The sequence below is a fragment of the Herpailurus yagouaroundi genome, unplaced genomic scaffold (genome assembly GCF_014898765.1).
Source record: "Herpailurus yagouaroundi ecotype Mexico unplaced genomic scaffold, PumYag 182, whole genome shotgun sequence".
Taxonomy (NCBI): Eukaryota; Metazoa; Chordata; class Mammalia; order Carnivora; family Felidae; genus Herpailurus; species Herpailurus yagouaroundi.
Window position 1 is genome coordinate 57,225,749 of NW_024412413.1, and position 20,428 is coordinate 57,246,176.

General features: G+C 36.4%; 1 non-coding gene across 1 annotated transcript; it reads right to left on the reverse strand.

Annotated features, from left to right (window-relative positions):
• Positions 1 to 5,853: 5,853 nt before the first annotated feature.
• LOC121041122 (U6 spliceosomal RNA) lies at positions 5,854 to 5,957 on the reverse strand. Its single transcript, XR_005795571.1, has one exon. It is a non-coding gene; the product is annotated as a U6 spliceosomal RNA (small nuclear RNA).
• Between the last annotated feature and the right edge of the window lie 14,471 nt (positions 5,958 to 20,428).

The window sequence follows — 20,428 nt, forward strand, 5'->3', positions numbered from 1 at the left end:
GAAAAGACGTGGGCAAAAATATTTGCAAGTCACATATCTGACAAGAGGTTAATACCCAAATTACATAAAGAACTCATACAACTTATGGGAAAAAAATCAAACATTCTGATTAAGAAATGGGCAGAGGATAGATATTTTCCAAAGAAGACATACAAATATCCAACAAGTGGGTAAAAAAAGGTGCTCAACATCACTAATCATCAGGAAATGCAAACCAAAATCATAATGAGATAGTTACATCACCTTATCCCTGTTAGAATTGCAATTATCAAAAAGACAAGAGATACGTGTTGGCAAAGTGTGAAGAATAGGAACTCTGGTGCACTAGTGGTAGGTACGTAAATTGATATGCCCACTATGAAAAACAGTATGGAATGTTAAAAATTAAAAATAGAACTGTGTGATTCAAAGATTCCATTCCTGAGTGTATATCTGAAGGATATCAAATCGTCATCTCTAAAAGATACCTGCATCCCTCATATTTATTGCAGCATTAATAACAATAGCTAAGACATGAAAATAATGTTAAATATCCATTGAGAAGTGAATGCATAAAGAAAATGGGAATATGTACACAATAGAAGGTTATCAGCCATAAAAATGAAAGAAATCCTGCCTTTGGCAACAACATGGATGGACCTTGAGGGGCCTTATGCTAAGTGAAATAAGTCTGACAGACGAAGACAAGTACTTTATTATCTTACTTCTATGAGGTATCTAAGAAAAAAACAAACAAACAAACAAAAACAATCAGAACAGATTGCTGGCTGCTGGAGTTGAGGGTTAGGAGGTGGGTGAAAAGGGTAAATGTGATCAAAAGGTACAAATTTCCAGTTTTAAGATAAGTTTTGGGGAGGTAAGGTACAGCATGGTGATTACAGTTAGTAATACTGTATCATAGGGGCACCTGGGTGGCTCAGTCGGTTAAGCGTCTGACTCTTGGTTTCAGCTCAGGTCATGATCTCACAGTTTCTGAGTCTGAGCCCCACATTTGGGTCTGTGCTGACAGCTCGGAACATACATCAAATCACTATAGTCTATATCTTTAATTAATATAATGTCTGACAGCTCGGAACATACATCAAATCACTATAGTCTATATCTTTAATTAATATAATGTTATCTGTTAGTTATATCCCAATAAAACTGGGAAAAAAAGAATCCAATACAAAAATTCTTTGGACCTTATTTTGGTGGAGGTTATGAAATAAATCCACTGAACTTTTATGTTTAAGGTAAAATTCACACAACACCTTTTTATAATTCAGGGGTATATAGTACATTCACAAGGTGCGATCACCACTCTCTAAAACCTTTCATCACCTGAAAACATCTTTTCCCCATTAATTAATCATTCACAATTTCCCCTCTCTCCAGCCTCTGACGACCACTTTCTACTTTCTGAATCTGTAGATGCACCTATTTTGGATAGTTCATATAAATGGAATCCTACAATATGTAAACTTCTGACCATGGCTTCTTTCATTTAGCATAATGTGTTCAAAGTTCATCCAAGTCATAGCATGTATCATGACTTCACTCCTCTTTCAGGATGAATCATATTTCATTATATGTATATACCACAATTTATTTTGAATGAAAGTTCTCAGGATACATGAACAACCCCCACCAAAGACAATGCATGTAGTCCCTTAAAGACAATGTGTGGAATATCAAGGGCTCACTGGTCACAGATCACAACTTCCAAATACGACTGTGACATTGGTTAAGGCCCTATGGTGCGAGGATAATAGTAAAAGAAGAGACCAGGGACAGAATGCTGGAAAACACCAATATTTAACAAGTGGGTAGAGGAAGAGAAGCCTAAATAGATGTCGGAAGAATCGATTAGAGAGATACAATGAAAGAGCCCAAACAAGACTTCAAAAAAGTGACATGAGACATGTTGTCATATGTAGAATAAGAAAAAAAGAACACAACGTTTCGCATCAAATTTAGCAAAAGAGAGCATTAAAATGATTAAACTGAGGTCATAAAGACAGAGGCTAGATGGCCATCATTTGAGAAAAAATAGGCAAGGAAGAGTATGTAGGAAATGCAAACAACTCATTCTAGAGACTTAATCGTGAAGGACAAAGAGGCTTGCTGCTAGTGCAGGGCTGAAGACATAAGAGTAGTTTTGAAGATGTGAGGATACAGAGTATTTTTATACTCTGAAAGAAATAAAAGGATGAATAGATTATTGACGGGAGCTGATAAAAAACTCAAGAAAATAGAAAGGTAGGAATTCCAAGGCTCAAAGGAAGTTAGCTATATAATTATTGAATTAATATAGGATCCGGGCAAGATTTGGGTTAAAGGAAAAGATGTCTAGGGCTAAAATTCTGCCTAATAGGTAAGTGCCAGCTGGTCAATAGATGACAGTGAGGAAGAGGAATAGAAGGTGATGTTTCTGGATTACATAATCCTGAAATGATTAGGAATTTCTACAAGAGTGTTCAAAGGAGCATGCTGAGAAAGTGAGGAACTACGATAATGATAAGCCAGACCTATAAGAAACAACTAAATTAGAAAGCATACTTTGAGTCAGCCATTTAACAAGTCTTTTGAGTGCTTACTCTTTACTGGGAAACGCACTAAAAACTTAAGTTATAATTAAGGATCTTTCAGTTGTTCTCAACCAATGATAGTACTTAAGGGAAGGGTGTCCATAAAAATAACTGAAGAATTTACAGAAGGCCTAGAAGCATATAGATGTCCTTTATGGGGAATTAAACACATTTTTTAAGTTTTTATTTATTTATTTTGAAAGCGGGGGGGGGGGGGTTGCACACAGAGAGAGAAAGGAAGACAGAGAATCCCAAGCAGGATCCACGCTGCCAGTACAGAGCCCAATGCTGGGCTTGAACTCACAAACTGTTAGATCATGACATGAGCAAAATCAAGAGTCAGATGCTTAAATTAGTGAGCCACTCAGGGCATACCTAAAAAAATTTTTTTGAATCAGCTTTTATTGTTTTCATTTTAATGGTACCAGATTTCTTTGTTAGAGTGATTACTAGTAATTAGCTATGAGATGCTGGAAAAAAGCACAATCTGTCTTATACACAGAAAGAGAAGCAATATCATAAAATACCTACAAAGAAATAAAAATCTCTAATAGAAATATATAAAGTATGGAAAGAGAGAATCAGAGTGTTCACTATGTCTAAATGTAGAGAAGGGAAAGTTACAAGTAGGAGGAGCCTTCTATGTTGAGTCTCATCCAATGTATTTTCTAGGTTTAGAAAGGAGCAGCAGCCCGTGGAAGCCACTGTGAGAATCATGAGGTCAGAACACTAGCCTGAAGTCATATTTTGAGGGCATTACAAGGATGTTATTTGTACTTACCCCTACAAGAGATTCTGGGGTTGAGGGTGGAGATTGGAGATGTTAAACAAAGAAGCAAATGAAATAATGAAGTTTATCATTGAAAATGTTCACTTTGCCACAGTGTAAAGAACTGGTTATCGAGGGGACACTGGAGGGAAGAACATCTTGTAAAAAGATTGTTGAAATTATTACACTAGGGATGTAATAAGCAGCTGGGTGGTTCTGTCGGTTAAGCTTCCGACTTCGGCTCAGGTCATGATGTCACAGTTCGTGAGTTTGAGCCCTGCATTGGGCTCTCTGCTGTCAGCACAGAGTGTGCTTCAGATCTTCTGTCCCCCTCTTTCTCTGCCCTCCCCCCCCTTTGCCTCTCCCCCCCTGCCTCTCTACTTGCCCCGCCCCTGCTCTTGCTCTCCCCGCCCCCCAAAATAAATAAACATTAAAAAAAAAGAAATTATGACACTAGAGCTGATAAAATAGAGCAGACACTATGGAAATGGGGGTAGAGGACAAGGATTTGGGGAGGACTTGAGAAATATAGTGAAGATGTTTTGAGTAGCAGAAAGAGTCGAGAAGGGCTCCATGTTCCTTAACACAAACAACTGAACAGATAGATGGTGCTGACACTGACCGAGGTAAGAGAGTCTGAAGAAATAACTTCCTCGGGCCCCCTGGGTGGCTCAGTCGGTTAAGCGTCTGACTTCATCTCAGGTCATGATCTCACGGTCGTGAGTTCGAGCCCCGCGTCAGGCTCTGTGCTGACAGCTCAGAGCCTGGAGCCTGCTTCCGATTCTGTGTCTCCCTCTCTCTCTGACCCTCCCCCGTTCATGCTCTGTCTCTCTCTGTCCCAAAAATAAATAAACATTAAAAGAAATTAAAAAAAAAATTCCTCAAGGCCAGGGTAACGTGTTAAATCAAACCACATAAAGTAAAATAATGCTAACATTAGACATTTTATATATACATATTTTTTGTCACATACGTAGACAATTGATTATTCCACAGATGAGTTAAGGCCGTATGTCTGACTTGCTGACAATTCACGCTGCTGTCTTTTAGCTTTCAGAGAAGTTAAGCTGCAAATGATGTGAGCCATTCTCTAGCTCACTTTGCACATAACATAAATCAGAAGGTGCACAGTCTGTCAGGAGAGTTCTGGGAAATATGGATATAAAGGAACTCCTCCTCCTGCCTTCTTCCCCATCCCCCTTTGTCTGCCTAAGGCATGAAGATTGATCAGACGTTTACAGCAGCAACTGCAAGGTCTTATTCATCGCGGTGTGAGGGTGATTGCCATGCTCCTCCAACAAAAGCAAAATGGCAGCATTTAAATGAACTGACACATCAGATCTCCTCAGCTGTTCTTTCAAAGTAATACATTAATCAGGGGATAAACAAGGTATTGTCCCCCTGACAAAATTTTAGGACTGCATCAGAGAAATCTCCTGAAATTACTCCTATTGAATTTAAACCGGGGCCTGACATTTTCCAAAAAGGACAGTATGTCTCAGAAATTTTTAGCTGTTGCTTTTTTCATCTTTCTAAAGAAGAAATTGATTAGTAATCTGACTCTGTAGAATATGGTGAGTCTCATCCAAGGTATTTACCATTTATACATTAAATTACTACCCAATATGAGCACGGTGGAAAAGAAAGAAATATTAAAAAGCCTCAGTTCATTCTTCCCTCGAAAAGAACAAAGATTTGTACCAAATAAACAAAAGTACAATGTTTGCTTCAGAACAACCAACAATACTTTCAGTTAAGCTCATGACATAGTTCAACACATGAAAATGGTTGTTTTTGAGCATGTGGGAGTTTTCATGCACTATGATGAATATAAATCTACAATTACAAATTACACAAAATACAAAGATATACTCTAAGGATATGTATAGATTACATACAAATAAATCAACATTTGTTTCAATAAGACATCCCCCCATTTTTTTTACTTTTACTTAACCTCTTCTTTACTTAATAAAAAAGTAAAGTTTTCATTTATTTACTTGGTATATATCAAAGTGTTATCAGAAGACTTTCCTATTAGATACAACTTGGTGATAACATAAAATAGCAACTTATTAATGACCTTCAATATAGAGGGGTCAAAATCCCATAGTTTGTTATCAACTGCATAAAGAACAGAGTAGATGCTAAATGTTCTCATCACAAAAAAGAAAGGGTAATTATTTGATGTGATGGAGGCATTAGCTAACTGCTATAGCAGTAATTGTTTTGCAATATGTAAGTGCATCAAATAAACATGTTCTACACCTTAAACTTATACAATGTTATATGTCAGTTATATCTCAATAGGGCTGAAGAAGAAAATAGAACAAAAAGTGTATGAAAACCTTGTGCAGTAGAAATGTGATTGACTTTATTTCACAGCAGATAATTTTTTTTAAGACACTTACGGTAATTTCATCACCCTTGCCAGCAATTGCTTCATGCCCAGTTTTTTAAATGACACATGAAACCTGCTAAGGGGTGTAGAGACATGTGTCTTGTTCTTTTAAAAAATATATGGAATGGTTCATGAATTTGCGTGCATCATCCTTGCATAGGAGTCATGCTAATCTCTGTATTATTCTGAAAAGCAATATATGACAAGACAATCTCTCATCTGTATCTTCTCTGATATATGAAAAGATGCCATCTTCCTACCAGCTTAATGATGAAGACGCCATTTCTTTTGTTTATTTTGAGAGAGAAAGAGAAAGAGAGCTCTGCGGGGAAGGGGCAAAGAGAAGGAGGGACAGAATCCCAAGCAGGCTCCATGCAATCAGTGCAGAGCCTGCTGCGAGGCTTGAACTCACAAACTGTGAGATCGTGATCTGAGCCGCAATCGAGGGTCAGATGCTTAACTGACTGCACCACCTACGTGCCTCAAATGATGAAGACACCATTAAGGAAAATAGGAGAAAAAAAAGTGAGAAAAAATGTGAGTCTCTGATATCATCCTTGAATAGCTGAATCAACCAACACTAGAGTCTATTCTAACTCTTACTATGATGTGAAATAATGACTCCATACTGTTTAAGCTTATTGTCATCAAAGTTTGCTATTTCTTGTAGGCAAAAACACACTAACCAATATATGGAGGGGTATGAGGAAGTATTAAACAATCTAGAGAAGAGATGCAAAATGAGAACACCAAGCTGTTCAAGAGGATGGCTTTAGTGCACAATTTTGTTGTCTGTAGAAGTCACAAGGAGATGAATTTCAGCTTAATATAAAACTTGTCAGAGCTGTCTAAAAAGGCACATTTGCCCTAAGACGTAGTAAATTCTCTCTCACCAGAGTTTGGCCAATCGCTTCTTAGTTATGCTCCAAATTAGAGAAATTAGACTATATACCTCATAGTCATCCCAACACTGGGATTTTTCTTTGTTACTGTGAAAGTTAAGAGAAACATTACTCAAGGGGGGGAGGGGGCAAAGTCTAGACCTAAAGCTTAACTATAAAACAATCTTCCTTTTGTTGTCTACTTTAGGGAAACTGCCCTTATATTTTCAGTTCTCTAATCTATGTATTTGTTGAATCTTTGCTAAGTTTCTAGACTGTGTTACTAATTGTGAGACTAAAAATACTGCTGAATTACTGCATTAAAGATTTTCATTTGTAACTGGGATATATTTCCATTCAGTGAAAAATAAACTCAGACATATAAATTGAGTGTCAAAATTTGTGATAGAACTAATAAAGGGTTGGTTAAAACAGCAAGCAGGAAAATCAATATGAGCTAAAATAGCTGACCTTGAGCTTGACTTTAGGAGTGGGTGAAAACTTACCAAGTGCTGATCTTGACAACATATGCATAAATGTCATATAATAGTGCCGTTAACAATAGAGTCAAATGGATATAATGTCACTTTGAGTCAGTACTAATTATGCAATTGTCAATACTAGGTCTCACTATATGGAAGTATTAAATAAAATGTCAGAACTACGCCCGAGTTAAAATCAAGATACAAATTTAATTTTGTCTTTTTCATTTTGGGGAAAAGTCTACTTTTAAATTTTTTTTTCAACGTTTATTTATTTTTGGGATAGAGAGAGACAGAGCATGAACGGGAGAGGGGCAGAGAGAGAGGGAGACACAGAATCGGAAACAGGCTCCAGGCTCCGAGCCATCAGCCCAGAGCCCGACGCGGGGCTCGAACTCACGGACCGCGAGATCGTGACCTGGTTGAAGTCGGACGCTTAACCGACTGCGCCACCCAGGCGCCCCAAAAGTCTACTTTTAATAGCAGGTATAGAACTCATAAACTAGAAACCGTTACACTTATTTCAAAAGAAACTTTTTTTTTCCTGTTGATACCATTTGGGAGAAATAACATTTCCAGCAATGTTCTTCTTCCTCACCTTCTCTCCCACATTATTTATGGTTTACAAAGAAGATCTTGATTATTTACTGTGACTATTTCGTAATGTGACATTTCTGTATTTGACCTGACCTTTGCACAGGACATAAAGAAGCTGAATACTGCAAAAGCTCTTACAAACAACAGTGTGTTTTTGGATTGTTGGAGAGTGTAACAAAATTAACCAGGAGAGTACAGTAGAGAGATTCAATAAATTAAACCAGTAATGAGAGAACTACATGGAAACTCCAGCAGGAGTTGTTTATCTACCTTCAAATCTAATAAATCACATTAATTAAAAAGAGAGAGATCCTGGTTTTTACTGAAGTAAGTTCTCTGATTTCCCTGCTGCCAGGTACATTAGTCCACTTACCATGTGTGGAGTTTTTAAGAAGGAATAAATGGAGAAAGCACAGCACAAAAAGGCAGAAAGAAAAAAGGTAGGGCCAATCATAATCCCACGGGGTTACTAACGAGTCTATAAATCATCTGATCCAACGTGACCTCCTGCTGTTACCAGCAGAAACACTGCTCTCATTTGCATTTTTAAAAAAATTTTCTGTTTTACAAGTGGTGAAAGAAAGATGAGTTCGGCTAAGAGTTCATTACCTCTCCCACACCCCTCCCGCCACATATGGGTTTCGGTGAAAGAAAGCATTTGCAAAATATGTTCTTATACTGTGCTCCCTTTGCCTTGCGTGTGGCCGAATTAATTTCAAACCATTCCATTTTTAACATAAAATCACATCTCAAGAGAATGGACCTACTTCCAGGAAATCAAAAAGTCTGTCCCTCAAGTGCATACTTCTGCCAACTGACCTGTTCCAAGTTCACCATTTCAAGCATAGGGCAAAAAATATACAATGATCATGTGTTTTCTTTGAACCGCAGGTATGAGTAGTTTCTTTAGAATAAGGAAATACAAAGCTGTCTACTCTCCTTTCTGTGAGGGTTTCACTGAGCAAGGATTTGTGGTTTGATAACTTTGGTTCGCCATTTCAACTTCAAAGAAAAATCACAAACCCACCAAAAGTTTCCCCTGCAATTTACACATCTTTCTGAAAGATTATGCTATGATGTTTCAGCGATGTTTCTTGCATGAAAATGTGCCCTGTTGGATATAAGGTAATAAATTTCCAATTTCTTATTTTAAAAGCAATGTTTTCATGAAGTATTTAAGCATAAGTAGCATTAACATACTTTACACCTGAAGGTGAAATGCAGGCAAATAGCTTTTAAGGAGGGAAAAATACTATCCCATTATTTGGATAGTTTCTCATTAAAACTTAAATATTGGCAACACAGGTCTTTTCTAGTTTGTCTATTTTTTGGTATTAGAGAGATATGGTTGTTAAGTCTATCAGGTTTTTCTTTTTCAGATGTTTTCTCAGAACACATTCCCCTTCAGCAAACTCAGGTCTAACCACCTGAGTCTTAAAGAAAACACACCTGGGCCCAAAGCTGCTTGCAGGTACTGGTTTATTCTTACTTTTTCCTTCTCAGAAAACTTCCTAATGTCACATACAACTTTCTTTCCTGGTTCTCATGAAAACCTTTTAACTTATTCACTCATTTACTCAACAAATTCTGTTGAATGCGACTGAAGCTCAAGTTCTCTTTCCTGGCTCCTCAGCTATGTCTACTCCTTAAATGTTGAAGTCCTGGGGCGCCTGGGTGGTTCAGTCAGTTAAGCGGCCGACTTTGGCTCAGGTCATGATCTTGCAATTTGTGAGTTTGAGCCCCGCGTCGGGCTCTGTGCTGACAGCTCAGAGCCTGGAGCCTGCTTCGGATTCTGTGTCTCCCTCTCTCTGACCCTCCCCCGTTCATGCTCTGTCTCTCTCTGTCTCAAAAATAAATAAACGTTAAAAAAATTTTAAAAAAAAAGTTGAAGTCCTCAATCTATTTGCTTTCCTCAGGAAACACATTTACCTAGATCGGTTCAGCCAAAACCACTGGTAATGATTCTAAAACTCAATTCTCCAGCAAGACCTCACTCTTACTATTCCCAGTTTCAGGACCCTCTTTATGTTGATGTTCAAGATACCATGTACTAACTAAGAATTGTTGTAAAAATAAAATGTTTAAGATATTTCTTCTACATTATCCCTTTATATTTTTCTAATTATCTTACAAAAACAAATTCAAAAGTGTGAGATTACAAAATAAAAAGTCAATGTCCTCCTTGTGTAAAAAGAAAAGGCAGTATCACAAGAAGAGTGGGGAATATTAAGACAGAAATTATAAAAATTTAGGAAAATTTTCTAGCGCCATGCACGAAATATGTAACTTTTGAGAATTTGCATTTTTTTAATCTTGCAAAATAGTGGGCAACCATCCCTGAGCTTACACAGATCTACACAATGTTTCCAAATATCATACTGCACAGTTGCATAGTAGCCCAACACATAATGTCTTAGCCATCTCTCTAGTACTAAAAGCTCAGATGGTTTTACAGGTTTCTATTACTGCACTTAATATTCTTGTATGCATAATTTTGCAGTATTCATGTAAAGGAAATTCTAAGATAAATTTCTTTTTATTCTGGCTTTTTGAGATCTAATTGACAATTAAAATCTGTATATACTGTATGTCTTGTACATTTTATACAAGGTACAACTTGATTTTTTGATATCCTCATACATTATAAAATGATTACCACAAGCAAGTTAACTAAAACATCCATCACTTCTCATACTTTTTTGTTGTGTTAGAACACTTAAGATCTACTCCCTTAGCAAATTCTAAGTATACATTAGAGCATTACCAGTTATGCCGCCAAGCTGTAACATTGGATTTTCAGAAATTATTCCATCTTATTACAAAAAGTATACACTTTAATCACTATTTTGCCATTTCTTCCACTCCCGAACTCTTGCAACCATCATTCATTCTACTTTCTGGTTCTGTAAGTTTGACTTTTTTTCAGATTCTACATATAAGTGGAATCATCTGGTATTTGTCTTTTGGTGTCCGGCTTATTTCACTTAGAGTAACAGCTTCGAAGGTTATCCATGTTATTACAAAGAGCAGGATTTCCCCTTTTCATGGCTTAATAGTATCTCAATATAATGTATTCATTATAATATATAATGAGATATATACCTCACATTTTCTTTCTCCATTCACTTGTCGACCCTTAGGTTGTTTCTATATATTAGCTGTTATAAATAATGTTGCAATACACAGGAGAGTGCAACTATTTCTTCAAGGCCATGATTTCATTTCCTTTGGATATATACTCAGAAGTAGGAGTGGTGGTAGGAGAATTACCAAAAATGGTAATTCTATTTTTGATTTCTTGAGGAACTTCTATACTGGTTTTCATAATGTTTGTACCAATTTATATTCCCACCAACAGTGCACAAGTGTTCCTTCTCTCCATAGTCTCACCAATACTTTCACTTTTTTGTCTGTCTTTTTGAGACTAGACATCCTAACAGGTGCGAGGGGATATCTCTTTGTAATTTTGATTTGGATTTCCCCGATGATTAGTGATGTTGACTTTTTCATATACTTGTTGGCCATTGGTATATATTCTTGGGGAAAGCTTCTATTCAAGTCCCTTGTCCATTTTTCAATCAGGTTTTTATTTGTTTCGTTTGGGGTTTTGGCTCTTAAGTTGTAGAAGTTCTTTATATATTTTGGATACGAACCCCACATAGTTTGTAAATATTTTCTCTCATTTGGTAGGTCTCCTTTTCGTTTTGTTGACTGTTTCCTTTGTTGCACAAAAACTTTTTAGTTTGATATAGTCCCACTTGTTTATTTTTGCTTATGTTGCCTGTTCTTTTGGTGTCAGATCAAAAATACTATTACCAAGACCTCTGTCAAGGAGCTTTTTCCCTCTTTTCTTCTAGGAATTTTACAATATCAAGTCTTACATATAAGTCTCTAATCCATGTTGACTTATTTTTGTATATGGTGTAAAAATAAGGATTCAATGTCATTCTTTTACATGAGGCTATCCAGTTTCCCAACACCGTTTATTAAAGAGACTATCCTTTCTCCATTGTGTATTCCTGGCACCCTTGTTAGAGATTAGTTGACTGTGTATGTGTGGGATTATTTCTGGGCTCTCAATTCTGTTCCATTGGTCTATGTGTTTGTTTTTATTTAAAAAAAATTTTTTTAACGTTTTTATTTATTTTTGAGACAGAGAGAGACAGAGCATGAACGGGGGAGGGGCAGAGAGAGAGGGAGACACAGAATCAGAAGCAGGCTCCAGGCTCTGAGCCATCAGCCCAGAGCCCGACGCTGGGCTCAAACTCACGGACCTTGAGATCGTGACCTGAGCCAAAGTCGGACACTTAACCGACTGAGCCACCCAGGCGCCCCTGGTCTATGTGTTTGTTTGTTTTTTTTTTTTTTCAACGTTTTTATTTATTTTTGGGACAGAGAGAGACAGAGCATGAAGGGGGGAGGGGAAGAGAGAGAGGGAGTCACAGAATCGTAAGCAGGCTCCAGGCTCTGAGCCATTAGCCCAGAGCCTGACGCGGGGCTCGAACTCAGGGACCGCGAGATCGTGACCTGGCTGAAGTCGGACGCTTAACCGACTGCGCGACCCAGGCGCCCCTATGTGTTTGTTTTTAATGCCAGTACCATACCGCTTTGAATACTGTAACTCTGCAATATGGTGAATTTATTGGTTCAAAGGATATGGACATCTATTGTTAATTCCGAAAGGATTGTATTAATTAACCTCCCACTAAAATCACCTGGAACTTCTGTTTCTCAACACTCTTGCAAATATTTAGTAATTTTTTTTAACTTTTGCTAATCTGATAGGTGAAAAAATGGTGTCTCATTTTGATTTGCATTTCTTTAATATTAAAAAAGGTTGAGTGACATAATTTATTTACTATTAATTCATATTTTGTTATTCTGGAGTCTAATTATATGTTATTTAATTTCCCTTGGTTATTTTAAATATTTTTTATACATTTACACTCAAAATCAAATCATGAATTCTACAGATACAAGGAATGGTGTATTGAATACCAATCCTAAAACAGTACTTGAACAAACTAATTATAGTTTATTGAAAGTAATTACTATTCTGTACAGATTTTTTAATAAAGGTAGTTGGAAAATGTATTGGTACAATATTAATTTGGCCAGAAAATATAAAAATCCTTTCCAGCTGTAAGATATCATGACATATAAAGAATATTCTGATTGCATGAATTTGGGGCAAAACTAATATTTAAGGTTGGACTTGAAAAGGTAACAGCACATTTTCATGGCTGTTGAAAAAAAAGCACATGTCTTTGCACATGTCTTTGCAGCAGATTTTGTCATAAGAGTGTTGAGTTGAATGGACTGTGTGCAGAGTTAGCAAACATGGGAAAAATCAGCCCATTGCAGCCTAGAGGAACAGAGAAGAATTATGAGCAAGGGGCCAGAAAACAGAAGATAGAAGCTGGCTAATGCACAAAACTTAAATATAATACAATTTCATAAGTGATGAACCCTTTTGAAATGCATTGTTCTACAAGGGTCCTTTAAAAAATAAGTACCACTTATTACTTAATAACAGAAATCTCAGTAGAGCCACAAAACATATTAACTTTAACATTTTCCTGATCTTTTCAATAACTTCCTATATAAACCATTTTACATCATTTACCATAAAGACAAACTGAAACAAAATGCAGACTTTGAATTTCTTTTAATTTATTGTGCATAGGGTTCATGCTCTATACTACTTTCTAGATATTTTCCTATGTATATTAGGAATGCTCTAAGAGGAAATCAGATTATTAGAGATTTTGTGGAAATTGCCATCCCCGTATCATTTCTTGGGAGATTAGATCGATGCCTTTAAAGGAAGCTGCAGAAATCTGAACCAGGATTTAGATTCAGATCTCTGACCCTCAACATTTAAATGTATCTATAAGGAATTAGACCATAAAATGGTACATCTCACCATTTTTTTTTCTATTCTGACTTTCAGCAACCAAAGGCTTTATCATCATATATAGTAACTTAAGGTTCTTATTGTGATAACCTGTTGGCCTTTTTCTTTTTGTACAAATAAGAAAAGTGATGATGAATTATATTCTTGAAACTGTACAAATAAATGTTTCAGGACTGAAATAAAACTGAACAGATAAAACTGTGTCTCTCAACTATAGTAAGTCATAGATGTTTTTAGGCAATTCATGTTCTTCCTATTGCCCTTGAAACCAGGGTGTGTAAAATGTATATAAAACCTGGAAAAGTGTTTATTCACTTCCTTCATTCTAAGAGAAAACTCCTTTCAGCTGTGACCCTGATAGGAATGTATTTCTGTGCAGGGGAGCCAGGGGTTGGTAAATTACAGAAAGCACATAATGATTTAGAAAATGTACAGGAACTGTGTGTTCAGGGAATCAGGTTAAAGATAGCCACCTACTTTGCTAAAGCTACACCCATCCACTGTGCTGGAAACCACATGTCAGTAAAATTTCAATCTCTCACAGTTTTCAATTTAATGATGGGTTGAAGAAAGAAGAAATTTGCTTAATTATTCTCACCCACTGTTTCAGTTTCCTTTAGGATAGAAGGAACAACTTGATATGCTGAGAAGAAAGTTAATCAGTACATTAGCAACACAGCAGAGACATACAGGTAAAGCGTGAACCCTTGCTTCTGTCCTCTGCAAGTTTCCAAATGTCGAGATGTTTAGTGCCGTGTTGACTAAATATTGGTCTTACTGAAATTTTTCATTTGTAAGTTTTTGTATCATATAGATTTTGTCCAACATGTCTGCATTAAACCTGGTTGCTGGTGTGGGAGAAAAATAAGGTACTCCATTGTGGATAAATGACATGACTGGATTGAAGGAGGCATGTAAAAGTTCATCAGGTACCAAAGTGACGGTTAATAAAGTGAAGCTAGTTGACATCTCAATTGTCCGTGTTTAATAGCCACAACTCTGTTCATCAGTCATTTCTGAGTAATGATTTGGCTTAAATCACAATAATATCAAAATTTTATTCAGGAGACAAAAAATGTGCCTTTGTGGGATAATGTAATTGGAAAGGAAAAAAAAAGTGCCTTCTAATCGACACAAGCCAATGACAGCTAACCCAAGGGAAGTTCTCTTTGGCACATCGATAATCTTGTTTTTTATAAGGCTGGTGTTTATTTTATCTGCTGTGCGAATGTGCTCAGGAACTCCAGGACTCTAATTAGTGAATAGAGGTCTTCACTAATTGACAAAATCCGGCATAGTGCCTCATAGTCAACTGACAAATCCCACTTGTTAATGAAAACCAGCATTTACTGAGTATCTACAGTGAATGCTTACAGAATGAAATAGAAATTAAAATAAACATGACAAAAACAGGTTCTAAGTTCTACCATTTTATGATCTACAGCTAACAGAAACACTCTAAGACAACTGGTTAAACTAAAAGATTTCCTTTAAGTTCCTGTATATTGTCATTACTCTCCTTTGGTTATTCCTTTTCATTGTAGGTGTCCTTAAGAAAAATATCCAGGTGGACATCAAAAGGTATGGGGTCATGTGGCAACAGATGTAGACACACAAGTCTCATTGGATATAAAATACTTGCAGCGGTGCCTGGGTGGCTCAGTTGGTTAAGCATTCTGACTCTTAATTTCAGCTTAGGCCATGATCTCATGGTGGTGAGATCCAGCCCCGTGTCTGGCTCCGCACAGAGTGTGGAGCCTGCTTGGGATTCTCTTTCCCCCTCTCTGTCTGCCCCTTCCCCACTTGTTCTCTCCCTCTCTCAAAACAAACAAATAAATGTTATTTTTTAAAGGAAAGAAAATACTTGCAAATGCAAATGTTAAACGCCATGAGCTATGGAGGCCTTAGGGAAGGCACAGCCGAAAAGAAACAAAAGAAAAAAAGAGGCATATATGTATGTGTGTGTCAGAGAAAGGGAAAAGAGTGAAAGTAAAAAATTACGATAATCAAAGTTTTTATAGTCTTAAATAAGCAATATTCATCTTTCTGCAGAAACTGAACATGTTGGAGAGTTCTACATGACAAAGAACTGAGGCTAGTCACTAGCCAGTCACCAGCAAGCAAGAGAGTTCCTCAATCCTCAGTTTGGAAATCAGATTCTTCTTCAGTTGAGTCTTCAGTTGAGAACCCAACTCTGGCTGGCCCGTGACTGCAGCCTGTGAAAGACTACACAGAGGACTGAGCTAAGTCATGCTTAGATTCCTGACTCGCAGAAATGATGAGATTGCAAACACATGTTGTTTTAAGCCATTTAGGTGTATATAATGTAAATTGTTAGGCAGCAATAGTTGATACAGATTCCAAGCTCCTTAAATGTAGACACTGTGACTGATAATGTATTTTTCCCAGCTCCTAACAGAGTTCCTGATCAGAACCTATATTCAGTAAATATTTTAATAAAACCAATGTCAACTTCCCACAAATAAAATGAAGGGTTTTAGTCCTTGCCAGGTGCACGAATGGAATTTTAGGTTACCTTTTAATTCCCAATTTCAAGAAGCATATCCTTGTGATAGAAGATGTCTAACCCTATTTGCTGCTTTCAAAGGAAAATTGCAATCGGGTAGATTTGATGAATAATAAAGGCCATGATGGAAAGCATTTCTTCATTCTGAGTCATTTTGCAGAGGTTTTGTTAGCTTCAGGGTTTTTAAAAATATAACCACATACCACTTGCTAATGTATTCACTATGAAGTCAAACAGAATTCCTACTGACTGAAATGCATTTAAAAGGTCATTTTTAAAAACAATATTCAGTGAACAAGAAAATCTTTTCCTTTGTAGCCTCTGGAACCAAGGACAGTATCACTACCCTGTGTCTTTTTCTTATAAAAATGTATTTAGTTCTCGTAATAGTGAGGTATTGGCTTTTAAAGAAAAGGCCCTCTATCTGGGCAAATAAAGGGAGAAATGTGGACGCAATGTATACAACTCCAGGTAGGCAAAAGGAGGTGTTTAGTTATCCAGACAGATTTCAGTAGAGCAAACGTGAGCAGGAGGAAAAAGAAGTGGGTAACAGTCAACTCTTAACATGCTTTTTTGCATTTTGAAAACATCAAACGGTTGTTAATTTGCAGAGTCACTCAATCCTGGGGCCAGTTGTGCAGGCCAGTTTAACACAAATGTCAGTTTGGGATTGACTTGGAAGTGGTGGTAAGGCCAGTGTAAGTTCAGCCCTAGCTTTACTCTTAGAGAACTTATTTTGTTTGTCTTGAAAAGTAGTAATGCAAAAGCCTAAATGGTTCTGGCTCCATATCTGCAAATAAACTCAGGACATTTGCATGTTCTTCTATTCCTAACACTGCAAGGGAATTTTAGCCAAAGGGAAAGAAACATCCTCAGATCTGTGAAAGGGCAACCCTTAATGTACCTGCTAAGGGGGTAGGGATGTCTGGAGTAGTTGTAACAACTAGCACAACACAGCTATCTCATCCTTTCTTAACTCACATGTCTTATTATCTAGAAGGAATATTTTTGTAATTGATGTCAACAATTTCAAGATTTTTTTTTTACTATTAGCGTTTACTTTCAAATATAGAAACACTATTGCAGAGCCTGTTAACTCCACTCTGATTACAAATAAATGCAAAATTTTGTCTGACAATGTTATGACATAACATCATGCTAGTTTTTATTTTAAAATCATTTCCTTTTATGAGATCATCTTGAAATCTTCAAAAAAGGTTTGTACGTTGTGCTTAATTTTGTTGACATCTAAAGAGATGTTCTCTCGTCTGGCAAAGAGCAATTTTTCAATTGTCAATCAAGACTTTGTAAATTGGGCTCCAAATATTTATCTCTCTGGAATTTCAATGGTTATAAGGAAGAGAAATGAGATTACATATTCATGTGGCAGTTAAAACACAAAAGTTTCAAAAATACTCTAAGGCATTCTCCCTTTTATTCAACTCTTTAAAAGAGAAGAATTTAAGCAGTGAAACCATCATCAGTTTAATTAACATAGGAAATGTCTAAGGCAAAGTAAGCAATCTGGGACCTAATAAAAATGCCATAACTGAGTAAAAAGAAAAACAACCCTCAACTTGCTTTGGCATAATCAGGTGTGGATTTTCCTGAGCATATATTGTGCACAATGAAGCCTTGATTAGAACCATCTACAATACCTAGCAGAACTCCCTAATATTCTCATGGTAGAAAAAGCAAACAAAAGAGCTTCAGGGAAAGCTTGGAAGTAAATAAAACTCCAAGATAATAAGGAAATATGTCTTCTATTTTAGAACAGAGATGGAGGGATATGTTTCATTTGAGGAGAGTGTAGAGCTAAAATTCACATGTGCTCACTACCATGATTAAAAAGATTAATCTGTGTCTTTTTAAAAATCAAATGTGCATACTTAGTGGGAACATATAATAACAGATTCCTTTCAGAATGCCTCATCCAAACCTTCCTTAAAATTAGCCCCGGATAAGCCATGAAATACCAATCAATAAGTACTTGTTGATTGATTGGTCATAAGCATACATAAATGAAGTGACTATTACCTACAGAATGACTCAGTGGCTATGAAAGCTCGCATGATTCCAATAATATCTCCCACACTTGGCCCACCTTATAAGCGAAATAGGGATTGTACACATGTCTATCTCGTGGAGTTGAAATAATAAATACTAGAATTAATAAGTGTAAAGCATTTAGAGTTGTGCCTGAAACAATCTGTGCCCAGTGAATGTGAGACTTCAGATGTATGGAAGAACAGAGGAAGAAGTCATTAAATTAGCCTTGGGGATACCAGAAAGCTTCAGAAAGGAGGATGCATTTGAAATATAAATAGGATGTCCTTACCAAGGAAAGAAGATGAGGAAATCTTAACCACACTACTCTCCCTCTATTTAAGTCCTTCAGACAGCTTTCCAAAGCTATGTGTACATGTATGTGTGTAATGTATGTGACACCACACACATATATAGACAATATGTAAATACCCTAATTTTGCTTTCAAGTCCCATCCTGGCCTGGTTGGTTAGACTTTGCTAATTATGCACACTCATCTGTCATGCTTCTCACCCTGGCCATCCTCTGACCTTATCTCCATTCCAAGCGCATTTATTTTTCACCATCGTACTCCGCACGTCTCTAACATGAGTTCCTCTTCCTACTGCTTTTTCTTTGAAAACTCGTACTCATCATTTCAGGTCTTAGCTTCATAGCATTGCCTCTAGGAAGCCTTAAGGATCTTTCTAGATTAAGTTGGATGAGCCTGCTATTTATTTCCAATGGACCTGTATACATGTATATATTTTCTATTGACATGCAACCAATTACCACAAACTTAGCATTTAAATAACATCCATTTATTATCTCATAGTCTGTGGGGACGGAAGTCTGAGCAGGCTTGACTCTATTCTCTGAGGACTCACAGGCTGATTAAAGTGTTGGCTAACCTGGCTGGACTCTTCTTCGAAAGCCCCAGGGGAGAATCAGCTTCCAAGTTCACTCAGAGTGTTGGCAGAATTAAGGGTCTCATGGTTTTGAGACTGAAGTTCTCCTTTCCTTGCTGGCTGTCAATGAGGAGCCACTTTCATGGCTAGAGGCCTCCTACCTGGTAGCCTCCTCCATCTCCAAATCAGCAATTGTATATCAAATCCTTCTCCTGCTTTCAATCTCTCTGACTTCCCCTGTTTCCACAGCCAGAGAAAATGCTCTGCTTTTAAAGGGCCTAAATAATTAGATTGGGCCTACCAGATACTCTCTAATGGGCCCCAGACCAACTGATTAAAAACCTTACTTAAATGTGTATAAATTCCTTCCACCATAACATAATCATAAGGAGAGTGATATGTCATAATACTCACAGAAGAATATGATTTTTTAAAAATTGTTTATTTGAACTTGTTTTGGTAATAACACTGTGAAATTATTTTAAATGCAACTATTTTTCAAAAAGTGAAAATTGGTTTCCATATTTAAGGCATCAAGTGGGACATCTTCTGTTTTGAAATCACCATTAAAAAGGCAGTATTTTCAATGGAGTATTACTTGGCAAAAAGAAAAGAATGAAGTCTTGCCATGTACAACTACAAGGATGGAACTAGAGGGTATTATACTAAGGGAAATTAGTCAGCCAAAGACAAATATCATATGACTTCATTCATATGAGGACTTTAAGAGACAAAAACAGATAAACATAAGGGAAGGGAAGCAAAAATAATACAAAAACAGGGAGGGGGACAAAGACTCTTAAATATGGAGAACAAACAGAGGGTTACTGGATGGATTGTGGGAAGGGGGATGGGCTAAATGGGTAAGGGGCATTAAGGAATCTACTCCTGAAATCATTGTTGCACTATATGCGAACTTGGATGTAAATTTAAAAAATAAATTTAAAAAGGCAGTATTTTAAGAAATATATACTGTATATATATGGATATATGTACATATATAGTATATAGTATATGTATAGTATATAGTACATATATAGTATATATATATTAAGTATACTATATATATGTATATATACTTATATATAAGTATATATATAAGTATATATATATACTATATTAAGTGTACTATATATATATGTATATATACTTATATATATATATTAAGTATACTATATATATGTATATGTACTTATGTAAGTATATAAGTATATACTTATATATAAGTACTTATATATACTTATATATATACTTATATATATACTTATGTATATCCTTATATATACAAGTATATATAAGTATAAATATATAGTATATATATAAGTATATATATAAGTATATATATACTAT